The sequence below is a fragment of the Salmo salar genome, chromosome 04, assembly GCF_965601325.2.
Source record: "Salmo salar chromosome 04, fSalSal1, whole genome shotgun sequence".
Classification (NCBI taxonomy): Eukaryota; Metazoa; Chordata; class Actinopteri; order Salmoniformes; family Salmonidae; genus Salmo; species Salmo salar.
The window spans coordinates 605829-628809 of record NC_138294.1 but is presented as its reverse complement, the minus strand read 5'-3'; the positions used below and the strand labels follow the sequence as shown (position 1 = coordinate 628809).

The following is a 22981-nucleotide window of genomic DNA, read 5'->3' as shown; positions in this document are numbered from 1 at the left end:
TGCTAGCGTGACCCCTATCCACAAGAAGGGCAGCAAAACAGACCTGTATCAATTTTGAGTGAGCGGTCTAAGATGCTGGAAAAAGTAATTTATGAACAGATAGAGGAATATACTGGCAAGAATTTCTCTGTTTTGACTGACTTCATCAGGAAATAAGTGGACCAGGAAAATGTCTGTGGAATAGTTGACCAGGGAAATGTCTGTGGCATTGTAATGGTTGACCAGGGAAATGTCTGTGGAATGGTAATGGTTGACCAGGGAAATGTCTGTTGTCATGGTAATCGTTGACCAGGGAAATGTCTGTTGTCATGGTAATGGTTGACCAGGGAAATGTATGTGGAATGGTAATGGTTGACCAGGGAAATGTCTGTTGTCATGGTAATGGCTGACCAGGGAAATGTCTGTGGCATTGTAATGGTTGACGAGGGAAATGTCTGTTGTCATGGTAATGGATGACCAGGGAAATGTCTGTGGAATGGGAATGATTGAGCAGGGAAATGTCTGTTGTCATGGTAACAGTTGACCAGTGAAATGTCTGTTGTCATGGTAATAGTTGACCAGGGAAATGTCTGTGGCATGGTAATGGTTGACCAGGGAAATGTCTGTGGAATGGTAATGGTTGACCAGGGAAATGTCTGTTGTCATGGTAATGGTTGACCAGGGAAATGGCTGTTGTCGTGGTAACGGTTGACCAGGGAAATGTCTGTTGTCATGGTAATAGCTGACCAGGGAAATATCTGTGGAATGGTAATGGATACAATATACAAAGTTGATGAGCCTTGGTGATATAGACCGATTCCATTTCAGATGATATGGGACTCCCAATCACGACCGTATGTGAGGCAGCCTGTTTATTGTGGTCTTAAATTACAAACGGTCCTATAAATGACTTAATTATCTAGCGAATAAAACACCTCAATCCAGATTAGATCTGAGGGCGCAAAATGATCCATTCACAAGTCGGCCTTTTCCTTGACATAATCAGGACATGACAGGCATAAATAATCACCAGTGCTACAATAACAGATCACACACATTGTGGTTATCAGAAGACAAAATGTATCTCTGAGGCCTTAGTTGGCTTTTAAATATATCCTACATTCTATAACCATTCATCTGATAAGGAAGAAAATGTAAATGATGATAAATCTCTTTGTCAACAGAACTGAAAGAGTTATAACTCGAAATACCAGCTTATATATTATTTTTAACATCAAGATCAGGGGAGAGCGCGAACGCAGTCCCCCACTACCAGAAATTATGCAATCGAGATTTCCACATTTGGGAAATTCGCAGGGGTCAGCACAGCCGGAGTGCAATGGCTGAGCCTCGCCCTGGGTGAACCGCCTTCTTGATCACGGTGTCTCTCTTGCCAGGTAAGTATGAGTTGTACACGTTGGTAGAGGGGCACTCATTCCAGGACAAAGGTGTTTGTCTAACGGTTACCACTTGTACTACTGACAATACCACATCATATCGACCAGGGTCTAATAACGTTTACTAATACAGTTGCGGACAAAGCGGTGGAAAAGCGATGCACTTTGTTTTATTATATTATATCGCTGTCTGACTATTTTTCCCATCATGCAACACGGTAGAAATGCTGAAATCACATTCGTGCTCACACAGCCAACCGAAAGACACCAACTATTTCTGGTGTTTTGTAGCGTTTTGTAGCGTTCCAGACATTGTAGGAATAGTTTCATCACATACGACCCCAGATATAAAGGAGAAACAGTCGCCTACTACTTCATCAACAACAACAAGACACAGTAGTAGCTACTAGGGATAGGGGGCGATATTTTGACTTCTGGATGAAAAGCATGCGCAAAGTAAACTGCCTGCTACTCAGGCCCTGAAGCTAGGATATGCATTGGTAGATATGGATAGAAAACACTCTAAAGTTTCTAAAACTGTTAAAATAACGTCTGTGAGTAAAACAGAACTGAAATGGCAGGCAAAACCCCGAGGACAAACCATCCCCCTCCCCTTAAAAAGGAATCCTCCTACCACTGATTTCAATGGCTGGCACTTTTATAAAAGGGCGAAATCGTGCCCGATTGCAGTTCCTAGGGCTTCCACTAGATGTCAACACTCGTTAGAAAGAGTTGCAGGCTGTTTTTTTTTTTAATGAGCCAGAAATTGCAGTTTTACTAGGTGGCTCCCATTTTGGCTGTAGTGTTTCCAAGTGCGTGACTGAGAGTGTTCTTTGGTATTTTTCAGCGGTAAAGACGATAATGATTCTCAGTCTTAAATTGTATTGTTTATTTGCGTATTAGGATACCTAAGGATTGATTATAAACGTTGATTGACTTGTTTGGATAAGTTTATTGGTAACGTTTGGTATTAATTTTGTATGCATTTTGAAGGAAGGAAACCGAGTGGATTATTGATGAAGCGCGCCAGCTAAACTGAGTTTTTATGGATATAAAGAAGGACTTTATCGAACAAAAGGACCATTTGTAATGTAACTGGGACCTTTTGGAGTGCCAACAGAAGATCTTCAAAGGTAAGGCATATATTATATCGCTATTTCTGACTTTCGTGTCGCAACTCCCTGGTTGAAAATGATTTGTTATGCATTTGTGTGCTGGGCGCTGTCCTCAGATAATCGCATGGTTTGCTTTCACCGTAAAGCCTTTTTGAAATCTGACACGGCGGCTGGATTAACAACAAGTTAAGCTTTATTTTGATGTGTTGCACTTGTGATTTCATGAATGTTTAATATTTATAGTAATTTAATTTGAATTTCACGCTCTGCAATTTCACCGGATGTTGGCCAGGTGGGACGCTACTGTCCCACCTATCCCAAAGAAACAAATTCTTATTTACAATGAAGGCCTACACCGGCCAAACCTGGACAACGCTGGGCCAATTGAATAGGCTACTGCAACTCATAGTGTGTAGTACTTTTCAGACAGGTGATCTATTATAAATTATAAACTGGGTGGTTTGAGCCCTGAATGCAGATTGACAAAAACAAATATTTTTACTGTTCTAATTTAGTTGGTAACCAGTTTCTAATATCAATAATGCCCTTCTGGGGGTTTGTGGTATATGGCCAATGCTAGCGTGACCCCTATCCACAAGAAGGGCAGCAAAACAGACCTGTATCAATTTTGAGTGAGCGGTCTAAGATGCTGGAAAAAGTAATTTATGAACAGATAGAGGAATATACTGGCAAGAATTTCTCTGTTTTGACTGACTTCATCAGGAAATAAGTGGACCAGGAAAATGTCTGTGGAATAGTTGACCAGGGAAATGTCTGTGGCATTGTAATGGTTGACCAGGGAAATGTCTGTGGAATGGTAATGGTTGACCAGGGAAATGTCTGTTGTCATGGTAATGGTTGACCAGGGAAATGTCTGTTGTCATGGTAATGGTTGAACAGGGAAATGTCTGTGGAGTGGTAACAGTTAACCAGGGAAATGTCTGTGGAATAGTTGACCAGGGAAATGTCTGTTGTCATGTAATGGTTGAACAGGGAAATGTCTGTGGAGTGGTAACGGCTGACCAGGGAAATGTCGGTGGCATTGTAATGGTTGACCAGGGAAATGTCTGTTGTCATGGTAATGGATGACCAGGGAAATGTCTGTGGAATGGGAATGATTGAGCAGGGAAATGTCTGTTGTCATGGTAACAGTTAACCAGGGAAATGTCTGTTGTCATGGTAATAGTTGACCAGGGAAATGTCTGTGGCATGGTAATGGTTGACCAGGGAAATGTCTGTGGAATGGTAATGGTTGACCAGGGAAATTGTCTGTTGTCATGGTAATGGTTGACCAGGGAAATGTCTGTTGTCATGGTAATGGTTGACCAGGGAAATGTCTGTTGTCATGGTAATGGTTGACCAGGGAAATGGCTGTTGTCGTGGTAACGGTTGACCAGGGAAATGTCTGTTGTCATGGTAATAGCTGACCAGGGAAATATCTGTGGAATGGTAATGGATACAATATACAAAGTTGATGAGCCTTGGTGATATAGACCGATTCCATTTCAGATGATATGGGACTCCCAATCACGACCGTATGTGAGGCAGCCTGTTTATTGTGGTCTTAAATTACAAACGGTCCTATAAATGACTTAATTATCTAGCGAATAAAACACCTCAATCCAGATTAGATCTGAGGGCGCAAAATGATCCATTCACAAGTAGGCCTTTTCCTTGACATAATCAGGACATGACAGGCATAAATAATCACCAGTGCTACAATAACAGATCACACACATTGTGGTTATCAGAAGACAAAATGTATCTCTGAGGCCTTAGTTGGCTTTTAAATATATCCTACATTCTATAACCATTCATCTGATAAGGAAGAAAATGTAAATGATGATAAATCTCTTTGTCAACAGAACTCAAAGAGTTATAACTCAGAATACCAGCTTATACATTATTTTTAACATCAAGTTCAGGGGAGAGCGCGAACGCAGTCCCCCACTACCAGAAATTATGCAATCAAGATTTCCACATTTGGGTAATTCGCAGGGGTCAGCACAGCCGGAGTGCAATGTTTGAGCCTCGCCCTGGGTGAACCGCCTTCTTGATCACGGTGTCTCTCTTGCCAGGTAAGTATGAGTTGTACACGTTGGTAGAGGGGCACTCATTCCAGGACAAAGGTGTTTGTCTAACGGTTACCACTTGTACTACTGACAATACCACATCATATCGACCAGGGTCTAATAACGTTTACTAATACAGTTGCGGACAAAGCGGTGGAAAAGCGATGCACTTTGTTTTATTATATTATATCGCTGTCTGACTATTTTTCCCATCATGCAACACGGTAGAAATGCTGAAATCACATTCGTGCTCACACAGCCAACCGAAAGACACCAACTATTTCTGGTGTTTTGTAGCGTTTTGTAGCGTTCCAGACATTGTAGGAATAGTTTCATCACATACGACCCCAGATATAAAGGAGAAACAGTCGCCTACTACTTCATCAACAACAACAAGACACAGTAGTAGCTACTAGGGATAGGGGGCGATATTTTGACTTCTGGATGAAAAGCATGCGCAAAGTAAACTGCCTGCTACTCAGGCCCTGAAGCTAGGATATGCATTGGTAGATATGGATAGAAAACACTCTAAAGTTTCTAAAACTGTTAAAATAACGTCTGTGAGTAAAACAGAACTGAAATGGCAGGCGAAACCCCGAGGACAAACCATCCCCCTCCCCTTAAAAAGGAATCCTCCTACCACTGATTTCAATGGCTGGCACTTTTATAAAAGGGCGAAATCGTGCCCGATTGCAGTTCCTAGGGCTTCCACTAGATGTCAACACTCGTTAGAAAGAGTTGCAGGCTGTTTTTTTTTTAATGAGCCAGAAATTGCAGTTTTACTAGGTGGCTCCCATTTTGGCTGTAGTGTTTCCAAGTGCGTGACTGAGAGTGTTCTTTGGTATTTTTCAGCGGTAAAGACGATAATGATTCTCAGTCTTAAATTGTATTGTTTATTTGCGCATTAGGATACCTAAGGATTGATTATAAACGTTGATTGACTTGTTTGGATAAGTTTATTGGTAACGTTTGGGATTCATTTTGTATGCATTTTGAAGGAAGGAAACCGAGTGGATTATTGATGAAGCGCGCCAGCTAAACTGAGTTTTTATGGATATAAAGAAGGACTTTATCGAACAAAAGGACCATTTGTAATGTAACTGGGACCTTTTGGAGTGCCAACAGAAGATCTTCAAAGGTAAGGCATATATTATATCGCTATTTCTGACTTTCGTGTCGCAACTCCCTGGTTGAAAATGATTTGTTATGCATTTGTGTGCTGGGCGCTGTCCTCAGATAATCGCATGGTTTGCTTTCACCGTAAAGCCTTTTTGAAATCTGACACGGCGGCTGGATTAACAACAAGTTAGGCTTTATTTTGATGTGTTGCACTTGTGATTTCATGAATGTTTAATATTTATAGTAATTTAATTTGAATTTCGCGCTCTGCAATTTCACCGGATGTTGGCCAGGTGGGACGCTACTGTCCCACCTATCCCAAAGAAACAAATTCTTATTTACAATGAAGGCCTACACCGGCCAAACCTGGACAACGCTGGGCCAATTGAATAGGCTACTGCAACTCATAGTATGTAGTACTTTTCAGACAGGTGATCTATTATAAATTATAAACTGGGTGGTTTGAGCCCTGAATGCAGATTGACAAAAACAAATATTTTTACTGTTCTAATTTAGTTGGTAACCAGTTTCTAATATCAATAATGCCCTTCTGGGGGTTTGTGGTATATGGCCAATGCTAGCGTGACCCCTATCCACAAGAAGGGCAGCAAAACAGACCTGTATCAATTTTGAGTGAGCGGTCTAAGATGCTGGAAAAAGTAATTTATGAACAGATAGAGGAATATACTGGCAAGAATTTCTCTGTTTTGACTGACTTCATCAGGAAATAAGTGGACCAGGAAAATGTCTGTGGAATAGTTGACCAGGGAAATGTCTGTGGCATTGTAATGGTTGACCAGGGAAATGTCTGTGGAATGGTAATGGTTGACCAGGGAAATGTCTGTTGTCATGGTAATCGTTGACCAGGGAAATGTCTGTTGTCATGGTAATGGTTGACCAGGGAAATGTATGTGGAATGGTAATGGTTGACCAGGGAAATGTCTGTTGTCATGGTAATGGCTGACCAGGGAAATGTCTGTGGCATTGTAATGGTTGACGAGGGAAATGTCTGTTGTCATGGTAATGGATGACCAGGGAAATGTCTGTGGAATGGGAATGATTGAGCAGGGAAATGTCTGTTGTCATGGTAACAGTTGACCAGTGAAATGTCTGTTGTCATGGTAATAGTTGACCAGGGAAATGTCTGTGGCATGGTAATGGTTGACCAGGGAAATGTCTGTGGAATGGTAATGGTTGACCAGGGAAATGTCTGTTGTCATGGTAATGGTTGACCAGGGAAATGGCTGTTGTCGTGGTAACGGTTGACCAGGGAAATGTCTGTTGTCATGGTAATAGCTGACCAGGGAAATATCTGTGGAATGGTAATGGATACAATATACAAAGTTGATGAGCCTTGGTGATATAGACCGATTCCATTTCAGATGATATGGGACTCCCAATCACGACCGTATGTGAGGCAGCCTGTTTATTGTGGTCTTAAATTACAAACGGTCCTATAAATGACTTAATTATCTAGCGAATAAAACACCTCAATCCAGATTAGATCTGAGGGCGCAAAATGATCCATTCACAAGTCGGCCTTTTCCTTGACATAATCAGGACATGACAGGCATAAATAATCACCAGTGCTACAATAACAGATCACACACATTGTGGTTATCAGAAGACAAAATGTATCTCTGAGGCCTTAGTTGGCTTTTAAATATATCCTACATTCTATAACCATTCATCTGATAAGGAAGAAAATGTAAATGATGATAAATCTCTTTGTCAACAGAACTGAAAGAGTTATAACTCGAAATACCAGCTTATATATTATTTTTAACATCAAGATCAGGGGAGAGCGCGAACGCAGTCCCCCACTACCAGAAATTATGCAATCGAGATTTCCACATTTGGGAAATTCGCAGGGGTCAGCACAGCCGGAGTGCAATGGCTGAGCCTCGCCCTGGGTGAACCGCCTTCTTGATCACGGTGTCTCTCTTGCCAGGTAAGTATGAGTTGTACACGTTGGTAGAGGGGCACTCATTCCAGGACAAAGGTGTTTGTCTAACGGTTACCACTTGTACTACTGACAATACCACATCATATCGACCAGGGTCTAATAACGTTTACTAATACAGTTGCGGACAAAGCGGTGGAAAAGCGATGCACTTTGTTTTATTATATTATATCGCTGTCTGACTATTTTTCCCATCATGCAACACGGTAGAAATGCTGAAATCACATTCGTGCTCACACAGCCAACCGAAAGACACCAACTATTTCTGGTGTTTTGTAGCGTTTTGTAGCGTTCCAGACATTGTAGGAATAGTTTCATCACATACGACCCCAGATATAAAGGAGAAACAGTCGCCTACTACTTCATCAACAACAACAAGACACAGTAGTAGCTACTAGGGATAGGGGGCGATATTTTGACTTCTGGATGAAAAGCATGCGCAAAGTAAACTGCCTGCTACTCAGGCCCTGAAGCTAGGATATGCATTGGTAGATATGGATAGAAAACACTCTAAAGTTTCTAAAACTGTTAAAATAACGTCTGTGAGTAAAACAGAACTGAAATGGCAGGCAAAACCCCGAGGACAAACCATCCCCCTCCCCTTAAAAAGGAATCCTCCTACCACTGATTTCAATGGCTGGCACTTTTATAAAAGGGCGAAATCGTGCCCGATTGCAGTTCCTAGGGCTTCCACTAGATGTCAACACTCGTTAGAAAGAGTTGCAGGCTGTTTTTTTTTTTAATGAGCCAGAAATTGCAGTTTTACTAGGTGGCTCCCATTTTGGCTGTAGTGTTTCCAAGTGCGTGACTGAGAGTGTTCTTTGGTATTTTTCAGCGGTAAAGACGATAATGATTCTCAGTCTTAAATTGTATTGTTTATTTGCGTATTAGGATACCTAAGGATTGATTATAAACGTTGATTGACTTGTTTGGATAAGTTTATTGGTAACGTTTGGTATTAATTTTGTATGCATTTTGAAGGAAGGAAACCGAGTGGATTATTGATGAAGCGCGCCAGCTAAACTGAGTTTTTATGGATATAAAGAAGGACTTTATCGAACAAAAGGACCATTTGTAATGTAACTGGGACCTTTTGGAGTGCCAACAGAAGATCTTCAAAGGTAAGGCATATATTATATCGCTATTTCTGACTTTCGTGTCGCAACTCCCTGGTTGAAAATGATTTGTTATGCATTTGTGTGCTGGGCGCTGTCCTCAGATAATCGCATGGTTTGCTTTCACCGTAAAGCCTTTTTGAAATCTGACACGGCGGCTGGATTAACAACAAGTTAAGCTTTATTTTGATGTGTTGCACTTGTGATTTCATGAATGTTTAATATTTATAGTAATTTAATTTGAATTTCACGCTCTGCAATTTCACCGGATGTTGGCCAGGTGGGACGCTACTGTCCCACCTATCCCAAAGAAACAAATTCTTATTTACAATGAAGGCCTACACCGGCCAAACCTGGACAACGCTGGGCCAATTGAATAGGCTACTGCAACTCATAGTGTGTAGTACTTTTCAGACAGGTGATCTATTATAAATTATAAACTGGGTGGTTTGAGCCCTGAATGCAGATTGACAAAAACAAATATTTTTACTGTTCTAATTTAGTTGGTAACCAGTTTCTAATATCAATAATGCCCTTCTGGGGGTTTGTGGTATATGGCCAATGCTAGCGTGACCCCTATCCACAAGAAGGGCAGCAAAACAGACCTGTATCAATTTTGAGTGAGCGGTCTAAGATGCTGGAAAAAGTAATTTATGAACAGATAGAGGAATATACTGGCAAGAATTTCTCTGTTTTGACTGACTTCATCAGGAAATAAGTGGACCAGGAAAATGTCTGTGGAATAGTTGACCAGGGAAATGTCTGTGGCATTGTAATGGTTGACCAGGGAAATGTCTGTGGAATGGTAATGGTTGACCAGGGAAATGTCTGTGGAGTGGTAACGGCTGACCAGGGAAATGTCTGTGGCATTGTAATGGTTGACCAGGGAAATGTCTGTTGTCATGGTAATGGATGACCAGGGAAATGTCTGTGGAATGGGAATGATTGAGCAGGGAAATGTCTGTTGTCATGGTAACAGTTAACCAGGGAAATGTCTGTTGTCATGGTAATAGTTGACCAGGGAAATGTCTGTGGCATGGTAATGGTTGACCAGGGAAATGTCTGTTATCATGGTAATGGTTGACCAGGGAAATTGTCTGTTGTCATGGTAATGGTTGACCAGGGAAATGTCTGTTGTCATGGTAATGGTTGACCAGGGAAATGTCTGTTGTCATGGTAATGGTTGACCAGGGAAATGTCTGTTGTCATGGTAACGGTTGACCAGGGAAATGTCTGTTGTCATGGTAATAGCTGACCAGGGAAATATCTGTGGAATGGTAATGGATACAATATACAAAGTTGATGAGCCTTGGTGATATAGACCGATTCCATTTCAGATGATATGGGACTCCCAATCACGACCGTATGTGAGGCAGCCTGTTTATTGTGGTCTTAAATTACAAACGGTCCTATAAATGACTTAATTATCTAGCGAATAAAACACCTCAATCCAGATTAGATCTGAGGGCGCAAAATGATCCATTCACAAGTAAGCCTTTTCCTTGACATAATCAGGACATGACAGGCATAAATAATCACCAGTGCTACAATAACAGATCACACACATTGTGGTTATCAGAAGACAAAATGTATCTCTGAGGCCTTAGTTGGCTTTTAAATATATCCTACATTCTATAACCATTCATCTGATAAGGAAGAAAATGTAAATGATGATAAATCTCTTTGTCAACAGAACTCAAAGAGTTATAACTCAGAATACCAGCTTATACATTATTTTTAACATCAAGATCAGGGGAGAGAGCGAACGCAGTCCCCCACTACCAGAAATTATGCAATCGAGATTTCCACATTTGGGAAATTCGCAGGGGTCAGCACAGCCAGAGTGCAATGGCTGAGCCTCGCCCTGGGTGAACCGCCTTCTTGATCACAGTGTCTCCCTTGCCAGGTAAGTATGAGTTGTACACGTTGGTAGAGGGGCACTCATTCCAGGACAAAGGTGTTTGTCTAACGGTTACCACTTGTACTACTGACAATACCACATCATATCGACCAGGGTCTAATAACGTTTACTAATACAGTTGCGGACAAAGCGGTGGAAAAGCGATGCACTTTGTTTTATTATATTATATCGCTGTCTGACTATTTTTCCCATCATGCAACACGGTAGAAATGCTGAAATCACATTCGTGCTCACACAGCCACCCGAAAGACACCAACTATTTCTGGTGTTTTGTAGCGTTCCAGACATTGTAGGAATAGTTTCATCACATACGACCCCAGATATAAAGGAGAAACAGTCGCCTACTACTTCATCAACAACAACAAGACACAGTAGTAGCTACTAGGGATAGGGGGCGATATTTTGACTTCCGGATGAAAAGCATGCGCAAAGTAAACTGCCTGCTACTCAGGCCCAGAAGCTAGGATATGCATTGGTAGATATGGATAGAAAACACTCTAAAGTTTCTAAAACTGTTAAAATAACGTCTGTGAGTAAAACAGAACTGAAATGGCAGGCGAAACCCCGAGGACAAACCATCCCCCTCCCCCCCAAAAGAAATCCTCCTACCACTGATTTCAATGGCTGGCACTTTTATAAAAGGGCGAAATCGTGCCCGATTGCAGTTCCTAGGGCTTCCACTAGATGTCAACAGTCGTTAGAAAGAGTTGCAGGCTGTTTTTTTTTTTAAATGAGCCAGAAATTGCAGTTTTACTAGGTGGCTCCCATTTTGGCTGTAGTGTTTCAAAGTGCGTGACTGAGAGTGTTCTTTGGTATTTTTCACCGGTAAAGACAATAATGATTCTCAGTCTTAAATTGTATTGTTTATTTGCGTATTAGGATACCTAAGGATTGATTATAAACGTTGATTGACTTGTTTGGATAAGTTTATTGGTAACGTTTGGGATTCATTTTGTATGCATTTTGAAGGAAGGAAACCGAGTGGATTATTGATGAAGCGCGCCAGCTAAACTGAGTTTTTATGGATATAAAGAAGGACTTTATTGAACAAAAGGACCATTTGTAATGTAACTGGGACCTTTTGGAGTGCCAACAGAAGATCTTCAAAGGTAAGGCATATATTATATCGCTATTTCTGACTTTCGTGTCGCAACTCCCTGGTTGAAAATGATTTGTTATGCATTTGTGTGCTGGGCGCTGTCCTCAGATAATCGCATGGTTTGCTTTCACCGTAAAGCCTTTTTGAAATCTGACACGGCGGCTGGATTAACAACAAGTTAAGCTTTATTTTGATGTGTTGCACTTGTGATTTCATGAAAGTTTAATATTTATAGTAATTTAATTTGAATTTCGCGCTCTGCAATTTCACCGGATGTTGGCCAGGTGGGACGCTACTGTCCCACCTATCCCAAAGAAACAAATTCTTATTTACAATGAAGGCCTACACCGGCCAAACCTGGACAACGCTGGGCCAATTGAATAGGCTACTGCAACTCATAGTGTGTAGTACTTTTCAGACAGGTGATCTATTATAAATTATAAACTGGGTGGTTTGAGCCCTGAATGCAGATTGACAAAAACAAATATTTTTACTGTTCTAATTTAGTTGGTAACCAGTTTCTAATATCAATAATGCCCTTCTGGGGGTTTGTGGTATATGGCCAATGATAGAGTGACCCCTATCCACAAGAAGGGCAGCAAAACAGACCTGTATCAATTTTGAGTGAGCGGTCTAAGATGCTGGAAAAAGTAATTTATGAACAGATAGAGGAATATACTGGCAAGAATTTCTCTGTTTTGACTGACTTCATCAGGAAATAAGTGGACCAGGAAAATGTCTGTGGAATAGTTGACCAGGGAAATGTCTGTGGCATTGTAATGGTTGACCAGGGAAATGTCTGTGGAATGGTAATGGTTGACCAGGGAAATGTCTGTTGTCATGGTAATGGTTGACCAGGGAAATGTCTGTTGTCATGGTAATGGTTGACCAGGGAAATGGCTGTTGTCGTGGTAACGGTTGACCAGGGAAATGTCTGTTGTCATGGTAATAGCTGACCAGGGAAATATCTGTGGAATGGTAATGGATACAATATACAAAGTTGATGAGCCTTGGTGATATAGACCGATTCCATTTCAGATGATATGGGACTCCCAATCACGACCGTATGTGAGGCAGCCTGTTTATTGTGGTCTTAAATTACAAACGGTCCTATAAATGACTTAATTATCTAGCGAATAAAACACCTCAATCCAGATTAGATCTGAGGGCGCAAAATGATCCATTCACAAGTAGGCCTTTTCCTTGACATAATCAGGACATGACAGGCATAAATAATCACCAGTGCTACAATAACAGATCACACACATTGTGGTTATCAGAAGACAAAATGTATCTCTGAGGCCTTAGTTGGCTTTTAAATATATCCTACATTCTATAACCATTCATCTGATAAGGAAGAAAATGTAAATGATGATAAATCTCTTTGTCAACAGAACTGAAAGAGTTATAACTCGGAATACCAGCTTATACATTATTTTTAACATCAAGATCAGGGGAGAGCGCGAACGCAGTCCCCCACTACCAGAAATTATGCAATCAAGACTTCCACATTTGGGAAATTCGCAGGGGTCAGCACAGCCGGAGTGCAATGGCTGAGCCTCGCCCTGGGTGAAGCGCCTTCTTGATCACGGTGTCTCCCTTGCCAGGTAAGTATGAGTTGTACACGTTGGTAGAGGGGCACTCATTCCAGGACAAAGGTGTTTGTCTAACGGTTACCACTTGTACTACTGACAATACCACATCATATCGACCAGGGTCTAATAACGTTTACTAATACAGTTGCGGACAAAGCGGTGGAAAAGTGATGCACTTTGTTTTATTATATCGCTGTGTGACTATTTTTCCCATCATGCAACACGGTAGAAATGCTGAAATCACATTCGTGCTCACACAGCCAACCGAAAGACACCAACTATTTCTGGTGTTTTGTACCGTTCCAGACATTGTAGGAATAGTTTCATCACATACGACCCCAGATATAAAGGAGAAACAGTCGCCTACTACTTCATCAACAACAACAAGACACAGTAGTAGCTACTAGGGATAGGGGGCGATTATTTTGACTTCCGGATGAAAAGCATGCGCAAAGTAAATTGCCTGCTCCTTAGGCCCAGAAGCTAGGATATGCATTGGTAGATATGGATGGAAAACACTCTAAAGTTTCTAAAACTGTTAAAATAACGTCTGTGAGTAAAACAGAACTGAAATGGCAGGCAAAACCCCGAGGACAAACCATCCCCCTCCCCCCCAAAATAAATCCTCCTACCACTGATTTCAATGGCTGGCACTTTTATAAAAGGGCGAAATCGTGCCCGATTGCAGTTCCTAGGGCTTCCACTAGATGTCAACAGTCGTTAGAAAGAGTTGCAGGCTGTTTTTTTTTTAAATTAGCCAAAAATTGCAGTTTTACTAGGTGGCTCCCATTTTGGCTGTAGTGTTTCAAAGTGCGTGACTAAGAGTGTTCTTTGGTATTTTTCACCGGTAAAGACAATAATGATTCTCAGTCTTAAATTGTATTGTTTATTTGCGTATTAGGATACCTAAGGATTGATTATAAACGTTGATTGACTTGTTTGGATAAGTTTATTGGTAACGTTTGGGATTAATTTTGTATGCATTTTGAAGGAAGGAAACCGAGTGGATTATTGATGAAGCGCGCCAGCTAAACTGAGTTTTTATGGATATAAAGAAGGACTTTATCGAACAAAAGGACCATTTGTAATGTAACTGGGACCTTTTGGAGTGCCAACAGAAGATCTTCAAAGGTAAGGCATATATTATATCGCTATTTCTGACTTTCGTGTCGCAACTCCCTGATTGAAAATGATTTGTTATGCATTTGTGTGCTGGGCGCTGTCCTCAGATAATCGCATGGTTTGCTTTCACCGTAAAGCCTTTTTGAAATCTGACACGGCGGCTGGATTAACAACAAGTTAAGCTTTATTTTGATGTGTTGCACTTGTGATTTCATGAAAGTTTAATATTTATAGTAATTTAATTTGATTTTCGCGCTCTGCAATTTCACCGGATGTTGGCCAGGTGGGACGCTACTGTCCCACCTATCCCAAAGAAACAAATTCTTATTTACAATGAAGGCCTACACCGGCCAAACCTGGACAACGCTGGGCCAATTGAATAGGCTACTGCAACTCATACTTTTCAGACAGGTGATCTATTATAAATTATAAACTGGGTGGTTTGAGCCCTGAATGCAGATTGACAAAAACAAATATTTTTACTGTTCTAATTTAGTTGGTAACCAGTTTCTAATATCAATAATGCCCTTCTGGGGGTTTGTGGTATATGGCCAATGCTAGAGTGACCCCTATCCAGAAGAAGGGCAGCAAAACAGACCTGTATCAATTTTGAGTGAGCGGTCTAAGATGCTGGAAAAAGTAATTTATGAACAGATAGAGGAAAATACTGGCAAGAATTTCTCTGTTTTGACTGACTTCATCAGGAAATAAGTGGACCAGGAAAATGTCTGTGGAATAGTTGACCAGGGAAATGTCTGTGGCATTGTAATGGTTGACCAGGGAAATGTCTGTGGAATGGTAATGGTTGACCAGGGAAATGTCTGTTGTCATGGTAATGGTTGACCAGGGAAATGTCTGTTGTCATGGTAATGGTTGACCAGGGAAATGTATGTGGAATGGTAATGGTTGACCAGGGAAATGTCTGTTGTCATGGTAATGGCTGACCAGGGAAATGTCTGTGGCATTGTAATGGTTGACCAGGGAAATGTCTGTTGTCATGGTAATGGATGACCAGGGAAATGTCTGTGGAATGGAAATGATTGAGCAGGGAAATGTCTGTTGTCATTGTAACAGTTAACCAGGGAAAATGTCTGTTGTCATGGTAATAGTTGACCAGGGAAATGTCTGTGGCATGGTAATGGTTGACCAGGGAAATGTCTGTGGAATGGTAATGGTTGACCAGGGAAATGTCTGTTGTCATGGTAATGGTTGACCAGGGAAATGTATGTTGTCATGGTAATGGTTGACCAGGGAAATGTCTGTTGTCGTGGTAACGGTTGACCAGGGAAATGTCTGTTGTCATGGTAATAGCTGACCAGGGAAATATCTGTGGAATGGTAATGGATACAATATACAAAGTTGATGAGCCTTGGTGATATAGACCGATTCCATTTCAGATGATATGGGACTCCCAATCACGACCGTATGTGAGGCAGCCTGTTTATTGTGGTCTTAAATTACAAACGGTCCTATAAATGACTTAATTATCTAGCGAATAAAACACCTCAATCCAGATTAGATCTGAGGGCGCAAAATGATCCATTCACAAGTAGGCCTTTTCCTTGACATAATCAGGACATGACAGGCATAAATAATCACCAGTGCTACAATAACAGATCACACACATTGTGGTTATCAGAAGACAAAATGTATCTCTGAGGCCTTAGTTGGCTTTTAAATATATCCTACATTCTATAACCATTCATCTGATAAGGAAGAAAATGTAAATGATGATAAATCTCTTTGTCAACAGAACTCAAAGAGTTATAACTCAGAATACCAGCTTATACATTATTTTTAACATCAAGATCAGGGGAGAGCGCGAACGCAGTCCCCCACTACCAGAAATTATGCAATCGAGATTTCCACATTTGGGAAATTCGCAGGGGTCAGCACAGCCGGAGTGCAATGGCTGAGCCTCGCCCTGGGTGAACCGCCTTCTTGATCACGGTGTCTCCCTTGCCAGGTAAGTATGAGTTGTACACGTTGGTAGAGGGGCACTCATTCCAGGACAAAGGTGTTTGTCTAACGGTTACCACTTGTACTACTGACAATACCACATCATATCGACCAGGGTCTAATAACGTTTACTAATACAGTTGCGGACAAAGCGGTGGAAAAGCGATGCACTTTGTTTTATTATATTATATCGCTGTCTGACTATTTTTCCCATCATGCAACACGGTAGAAATGCTGAAATCACATTCGTGCTCACACAGCCAACCGAAAGACACCAACTATTTCTGGTGTTTTGTAGCGTTTTGTAGCGTTCCAGACATTGTAGGAATAGTTTCATCACATACGACCCCAGATATAAAGGAGAAACAGTCGCCTACTACTTCATCAACAACAACAAGACACAGTAGTAGCTGCTAGGGATAGGGGGCGATATTTTGACTTCCGGATGAAAAGCATGCGCAAAGTAAACTGCCTGCTACTCAGGCCCAGAAGCTAGGATATGCATTGGTAGATATGGATAGAAAACACTCTAAAGTTTCTAAAACTGTTAAAATAACGTCTGTGAGTAAAACAGAACTGAAATGGCAGGCGAAACCCCGAGGACAAACCATCCCCCTCCCCCCCAAAAGAAATCCTCCTACCACTGATTTCAAAGGCTGGCACTTTTATAAAAGGGCGAAATCATGCCCGATTGCAGTTCCTAGGGCCTCCACTAGATGTCAACACTCGTTAGAAAGAGTTGCAGGCTGTTTTTTTTTTAAATGAGCCAGAAATTGCAGTTTTACTAGGTGGCTCCCATTTTGGCTGTAGTGTTTCCAAGTGCGTGACTGAGAGTGTTCTTTGGTATTTTTCACCGGTAAAGACAATAATGATTCTCAGTCTTAAATTGTATTGTTTTTTTGCGTATTAGGATACCTAAGGATTGATTATGAACGTTGATTGACTTGTTTGGATAAGTTTATTGGTAACGTTTGGGATTAATTTTGTATGCATTTTGAAGGAAGGAAACCGAGTGGATTATTGATGAAGCGCGCCAGCTAAACTGAGTTTTTATGGATATAAAGAAGGACTTTATTGAACAAAAGGACCATTTGTAATGTAACTGGGACCTTTTGGAGTGCCAACAGAAGATCTTCAAAGGTAAGGCATATATTATATCGCTATTTCTGACTTTCGTGTCGCAACTCCCTGGTTGAAAATGATTTGTTATGCATTTGTGTGCTGGGCGCTGTCCTCAGATAATCGCATGGTTTGCTTTCACCGTAAAGCCTTTTTGAAATCTGACACGGCGGCTGGATTAACAACAAGTTAAGCTTTATTTTGATGTGTTGCACTTGTGATTTCATGAAAGTTTAATATTTATAGTAATTTAATTTGAATTTCGCGCTCTGCAATTTCACCGGATGTTGGCCAGGTGGGACGCTACTGTCCCACCTATCCCAAAGAAACAAATTCTTATTTACAATGAAGGCCTACACCGGCCAAACCTGGACAACGCTGGGCCAATTGAATAGGCTACTGCAACTCATAGTATGTAGTACTTTTCAGACAGGTGATCTATTATAAATTATAAACTGGGTGGTTTGAGCCCTGAATGCAGATTGACAAAAACAAATATTTTTACTGTTCTAATTTAGTTGGTAACCAGTTTCTAATATCAATAATGCCCTTCTGGGGGTTTGTGGTATATGGCCAATACTAGAGTGACCCCTATCCACATGAAGGGCAGCAAAACAGACCTGTATCAATTTTGAGTGAGCGGTCTAAGATGCTGGAAAAAGTAATTTATGAACAGATAGAGGAATATACTGGCAAGAATTTCTCTGTTTTGACTGACTTCATCAGGAAATAAGTGGACCAGGAAAATGTCTGTGGAATAGTTGACCAGGGAAATGTCTGTGGCATTGTAATGGTTGACCAGGGAAATGTCTGTGGAATGGTAATGGTTGACCAGGGAAATGTCTGTTTTCATGGTAATGGTTGACCAGGGAAATGTCTGTTGTCATGGTAATGGTTGACCAGGGAAATGGCTGTTGTCGTGGTAACGGTTGACCAGGGAAATGTCTGTTGTCATGGTAATAGCTGACCAGGGAAATATCTGTGGAATGGTAATGGATACAATATACAAAGTTGATGAGCCTTGGTGATATAGACCAATTCCATTTCAGATGATATGGGACTCCCAATCACGACCGTATGTGAGGCAGCCTGTTTATTGTGGTCTTAAATTACAAACGGTCGTATAAATGACTTAATTATCTAGCGAATAAAACACCTCAATCCAGATTAGATCTGAGGGCGCAAAATGATCCATTCACAAGTAGGCCTTTTCCTTGACATAATCAGGACATGACAGGCATAAATAATCACCAGTGCTACAATAACAGATCACACACATTGTGGTTATCAGAAGACAAAATGTATCTCTGAGGCCTTAGTTGGCTTTTAAATATATCCTACATTCTATAACCATTCATCTGATAAGGAAGAAAAAGTAAATGATGATAAATCTCTTTGTCAACAGAACTGAAAGTGTTATAACTCGGAATACCAGCTTATACATTATTTTTAACATCAAGATCAGGGGAGAGCGCGAACGCAGTCCCCCACTACCAGAAATTATGCAATCGAGATTTCCACATTTGGGAAATTCGCAGGGGTCAGCACAGCCGGAGTGCAATGGCTGAGCCTCGCCCTGTGTGAACCGCCTTCTTGATCACGGTGTCTCCCTTGCCAGGTAAGTATGAGTTGTACACGTTGGTAGAGGGGCACTCATTCCAGGACAAAGGTGTTTGTCTAACGGTTACCACTTGTACTACTGACAATACCACATCATATCGACCAGGGTCTAATAACGTTTACTAATACAGTTGCGGACAAAGCGGTGGAAAAGCGATGCACTTTGTTTTATTATATTATATCGCTGTCTGACTATTTTTCCCATCATGCAACACGGTAGAAATGCTGAAATCACATTCGTGCTCACACAGCCAACTGAAAGACACCAACTATTTCTGGTGTTTTGTAGCGTTCCAGACATTGTAGGAATAGTTTCATCACATACGACCCCAGATATAAAGGAGAAACAGTCGCCTACTACTTCATCAACAACAACAAGACACAGTAGTAGCTACTAGGGATAGGGGGCGATATTTTGACTTCCGGATGAAAAGCATGCGCAAAGTAAACTGCCTGCTACTCAGTCCCAGAAGCTAGGATATGCATTGGTAGATATGGATGGAAAACACTCTAACGTTTCTAAAACTGTTAAAATAACGTCTGTGAGTAAAACAGAACTGAAATGGCAGGCGAAACCCCGAGGACAAACCATCCCCCTCCCCCCCAAAAGAAATCCTCCTACCACTGATTTCAATGGCTGGCACTTTTATAAAAGGGCGAAATCGTGCCCGATTGCAGTTCCTAGGGCTTCCACTAGATATCAACAGTCGTTAGAAAGAGTTGCAGGCTGTTTTTTTTTAAAAATGAGCCAGAAATTGCAGTTTTACTAGGTGGCTCCCATTTTGGCTGTAGTGTTTCCAAGTGCGTGACTGAGAGTGTTCTTTGGTATTTTTCAACGGTAAAGACAATAATGATTCTCAGTCTTAAATTGTATTGTTTATTTGCGTATTAGGATACCTAAGGATTGATTATAAACGTTGATTGACTTGTTTGGATAAGTTTATGGTAATGTTTGGGATTCATTTTGTATGCATTTTGAAGGAAGGAAACCGAGTGGATTATTGATGAAGCGCGCCAGCTAAACTGAGTTTTTATGGATATAAAGAAGGACTTTATCGAACAAAAGGACCATTTGTAATGTAACTGGGACCTTTTGGAGTGCCAACAGAAGATCTTCAAAGGTAAGGCATATATTATATCGCTATTTCTGACTTTCGTGTCGCAACTCCCTGGTTGAAAATGATTTGTTATGCATTTGTGTGCTGGGCGCTGTCCTCAGATAATCGCATGGTTTGCTTTCACCGTAAAGCCTTTTTGAAATCTGACACGGCGGCTGGATTAACAACAAGTTAAGCTTTATTTTGATGTGTTGCACTTGTGATTTCATGAAAGTTTAATATTTATAGTAATTTAATTTGAATTTCGCGCTCTGCAATTTCACCGGATGTTGGCCAGGTGGGACGCTACTGTCCCACCTATCCCAAAGAAACAAATTCTTATTTACAATGAAGGCCTACACCGGCCAAACCTGGACAACGCTGGGCCAATTGAATAGGCTACTGCAACTCATACTTTTCAGACAGGTGATCTATTATAAATTATAAACTGGGTGGTTTGAGCCCTGAATGCAGATTGACAAAAACAAATATTTTTACTGTTCTAATTTAGTTGGTAACCAGTTTCTAATATCAATAATGCCCTTCTGGGGGTTTGTGGTATATGGCCAATGCTAGAGTGACCCCTATCCACAAGAAGGGCAGCAAAACAGACCTGTATCAATTTTGAGTGAGCGGTCTAAGATGCTGGAAAAAGTAATTTATGAACAGATAGAGGAATATACTGGCAAGAATTTCTCTGTTTTGACTGACTTCATCAGGAAATAAGTGGACCAGGAAAATGTCTGTGGAATAGTTGACCAGGGAAATGTCTGTGGCATTGTAATGGTTGACCAGGGAAATGTCTGTGGAATGGTAATGGTTGACCAGGGAAATGTCTGTGGCATTGTAATGGTTGACCAGGGAAATGTCTGTTGTCATGGTAATGGATGACCAGGGAAATGTCTGTGGAATGGGAATGATTGAGCAGGGAAATGTCTGTTGTCATGGTAACAGTTAACCAGGGAAATGTCTGTTGTCATGGTAATAGTTGACCAGGGAAATGTCTGTGACATGGTAATGGTTGACCAGGGAAATGTCTGTGGAATGGTAATGGTTGACCAGGGAAATGTCTGTTGTCATGGTAATGGTTGACCAGGGAAATGTCTGTTGTCATGGTAATGGTTGACCAGGGAAATGTCTGTTGTCGTGGTAACGGTTGACCAGGGAAATGTCTGTTGTCATGGTAATAGCTGACCAGGGAAATATCTGTGGAATGGTAATGGATACAATATACAAAGTTGATGAGCCTTGGTGATATAGACCGATTCCATTTCAGATGATATGGGACTCCCAATCACGACCGTATGTGAGGCAGCCTGTTTATTGTGGTCTTAAATTACAAACGGTCCTATAAATGACTTAATTATCTAGCGAATAAAACACCTCAATCCAGATTAGATCTGAGGGCGCAAAATGATCCATTCACAAGTAAGCCTTTTCCTTGACATAATCAGGACATGACAGGCATAAATAATCACCAGTGCTACAATAACAGATCACACACATTGTGGTTATCAGAAGACAAAATGTATCTCTGAGGCCTTAGTTGGCTTTTAAATATATCCTACATTCTATAACCATTCATCTGATAAGGAAGAAAATGTAAATTATGATAAATCTCTTTGTCAACAGAACTGAAAGAGTTATAACTCGGAATACCAGCTTATACATTATTTTTAACATCAAGATCAGGGGAGAGCGCGAACGCAGTCCCCCACTACCAGAAATTATGCAATCGAGAATTCCACATTTGGGAAATTCGCAGGGGTCAGCACAGCCGGAGTGCAATAGCTGAGCCTCGCCCTGGGTGAAGCGCCTTCTTGATCACGGTGTCTCCCTTGCCAGGTAAGTATGAGTTGTACACGTTGGTAGAGGGGCACTCATTCCAGGACAAAGGTGTTTGTCTAACGGTTACCACTTGTACTACTGACAATACCACATCATATCGACCAGGGTCTAATAACGTTTACTAATACAGTTGCGGACAAAGCGGTGGAAAAGCGATGCACTTTGTTTTATTATATCGCTGTCTGACTATTTTTCCCATCATGCAACACGGTAGAAATGCTGAAATCACATTCGTGCTCACACAGCCAACCGAAAGACACCAACTATTTCTGGTGTTTTGTAGCGTTCCAGACATTGTAGGAATAGTTTCATCACATACGACCCCAGATATAAAGGAGAAACAGATGCCTACTACTTCATCAACAACAACAAGACACAGTAGTAGCTACTAGGGATAGGGGGCGATATTTTGACTTCCGGATGAAAAGCATGCGCAAAGTAAACTGCCTGCTACTTAGGCCCAGAAGCTAGGATATGCATTGGTAGATATGGATGGAAAACACTCTAAAGTTTCTAAAACTGTTAAAATAACGTCTGTGAGTAAAACAGAACTGAAATGGCAGGCTAAACCCCGAGGACAAACCATCCCCCTCCCCCCAAAAGAAATCCTCCTACCACTGATTTCAATGGCTGGCACTTTTATAAAAGGGCGAAATCGTGCCCGATTGCAGTTCCTAGGGCTTCCACTAGATGTCAACAGTCGTTAGAAAGAGTTGCAGGCTGTTTTTTTTTTAAAATGAGCCAGAAATTGCAGTTTTACTAGGTGGCTCCCATTTTGGCTGTAGTGTTTCAAAGTGCGTGACTGAAGAGTGTTCTTTGGTATTTTTCACCGGTAAAGACA

General features: G+C 41.2%; 8 non-coding genes across 8 annotated transcripts; all 8 read right to left on the bottom strand.

Moving 5' to 3' along the window:
- Window positions 1-1220: 1220 nt before the first annotated feature.
- Window positions 1221-1384, bottom strand: LOC123744310 (U1 spliceosomal RNA). The gene has a single exon (XR_006770890.2). It is a non-coding gene; the product is annotated as a U1 spliceosomal RNA (small nuclear RNA).
- Window positions 1385-4413: 3029 nt separating this feature from the next.
- On the bottom strand, window positions 4414-4577 carry LOC123732845 (U1 spliceosomal RNA). The gene has a single exon (XR_006763441.2). It is a non-coding gene; the product is annotated as a U1 spliceosomal RNA (small nuclear RNA).
- Window positions 4578-7477: 2900 nt separating this feature from the next.
- LOC123732851 (U1 spliceosomal RNA) lies at window positions 7478-7641 on the bottom strand. Its single transcript, XR_006763446.1, has one exon. It is a non-coding gene; the product is annotated as a U1 spliceosomal RNA (small nuclear RNA).
- Window positions 7642-10510: 2869 nt separating this feature from the next.
- LOC145878694 (U1 spliceosomal RNA) lies at window positions 10511-10674 on the bottom strand. The gene has a single exon (XR_014392243.1). It is a non-coding gene; the product is annotated as a U1 spliceosomal RNA (small nuclear RNA).
- A 2557-nt stretch (window positions 10675-13231) lies between these two features.
- On the bottom strand, window positions 13232-13395 carry LOC123732849 (U1 spliceosomal RNA). Its single transcript, XR_006763444.2, has one exon. It is a non-coding gene; the product is annotated as a U1 spliceosomal RNA (small nuclear RNA).
- A 2912-nt stretch (window positions 13396-16307) lies between these two features.
- On the bottom strand, window positions 16308-16471 carry LOC123742610 (U1 spliceosomal RNA). Its single transcript, XR_006769763.2, has one exon. It is a non-coding gene; the product is annotated as a U1 spliceosomal RNA (small nuclear RNA).
- A 2566-nt stretch (window positions 16472-19037) lies between these two features.
- LOC123742605 (U1 spliceosomal RNA) lies at window positions 19038-19201 on the bottom strand. The gene has a single exon (XR_006769758.2). It is a non-coding gene; the product is annotated as a U1 spliceosomal RNA (small nuclear RNA).
- Window positions 19202-21981: 2780 nt separating this feature from the next.
- Window positions 21982-22145, bottom strand: LOC145878695 (U1 spliceosomal RNA). The gene has a single exon (XR_014392244.1). It is a non-coding gene; the product is annotated as a U1 spliceosomal RNA (small nuclear RNA).
- Window positions 22146-22981: the final 836 nt, after the last annotated feature.